Consider the following 1,564-nt stretch of genomic DNA (forward strand, 5'->3'; position numbering starts at 1 on the left):
GAGATAGAATCCGCATCTCCTGCATTGGCAGGCAGATTCTTTACCACTAACGCCACCTGGTTATACAACATAGATATCACAAAAACAAGAACTGACTATATCACTATTGATAGCAGCCACAGATCTTATTAAAGCTAGCATAGCAAATAATAAAAGCCTAAACAATGTCAAAAAGGGATTAAGAACACTTTTTAAAGGTAGTTATTTTATCTAATAGGAATTTCCAGGTGACTCAATGGTAAAGAATTTGCCTGCCAGTGCAAAGACTCCAGTATGATCCTTAGGTAGGGAAGATCTCTTGGAGGAGGAAATGTTAGCCTGCTCCAGTATTCTTGCCCACAAAGTCCCATGGATAGAGGAGCCTGGCAGGCTACAGTTCATGAGGTTGCAAAGAGTCAGACACGACTGAGCAACTGAGCACAGCACGCACATATTTTATCTAACATTTCTAAATTTTTCTCAGTTCAGTAAATTCTCTCTTTCACTCCTCTTTTCATTTTTGTAGACAATTCTCTGATAAATATGAGCTCTTAGACAGTGTGTGTGTGTGTGTATATGTGCATCTTTGCATGGAAAATATTTGTGTATGTGTTTTTACCTGAAAACTAATGGGTTTACTTTTAAATTTAAAAATTGTAATATTTGATTTTTTCTGTTTCTTTCACAAAATATTTTCACTAATCTTTTCATTTTATTTTTCAGAGAGACCACAGAAAATATTCGGTAAATTTTCTGACAGCTCATTACTCCCAAATCCTTTTATAATTATTCCTTTCTTGGTGTCTTTGAGATTATCTATCTTTTATCTATATGTCATCCATTGGCTCACTCTTCTCCTGGGTGTCTACACTTCCCTCCCCAAGTTTTTGGTTACCTCTCCTCTATTAACTTGTCTCCATTTCTTGTCCCTTCCTTCCATTTGTGCTCACTTTTTTCATTCCACACCATTTCTTCTTTATAAATACTGTCCTTTTTTTTGTACCCAGAGACCTTCCACAGTTTCAATGAGAAGTCATGAGACAAATGGCATATGATTTTTATTCTATCTGTTTTTCTGGAAAATATTCAAACTTTGGACCTCTGTCACGTGCTCCAAATATTAGGGCTCATTTCTTTGCAATAGACACTTATCAAAGTTTATTACTTATGAGACAATAAACATGTGATTAAATATCCCCACCGATTGTTCTATCAAAAATGTGTAAATTCTGATTTTATTTAATGGCCATTTGTAAGCATGAAGCTGTCTTCCACTGCAATCAATCTTTTTACCCAAGTGTTCACAAGTATATAGATATTTTACACAATTCCTACTCATATTTTTTCTACCAACTATAGTCATTCTCCTTATATTTTTGCATTTTGTTGGCATAGAATTTAACTATACCATATAAAATTCTTTTATGGATGTAAAAGCAATTTATATCTTTAATACATTTCTTGATAATATAGACCTATTACTTAAAAAGCTATTATCCTAGAATACTTCTGTAAGGTTATTGCTCTCCTTAATTTTAAAATTGCTTTTATGTTTCCAGGTTGAATAGAATTTAGGAATGTACTT

This window comes from Bison bison, unplaced genomic scaffold, assembly GCF_000754665.1.
Source record: "Bison bison bison isolate TAMUID 2011002044 unplaced genomic scaffold, Bison_UMD1.0 scf7180017851917, whole genome shotgun sequence".
In the NCBI taxonomy this organism is placed as follows: domain Eukaryota; kingdom Metazoa; phylum Chordata; class Mammalia; order Artiodactyla; family Bovidae; genus Bison; species Bison bison.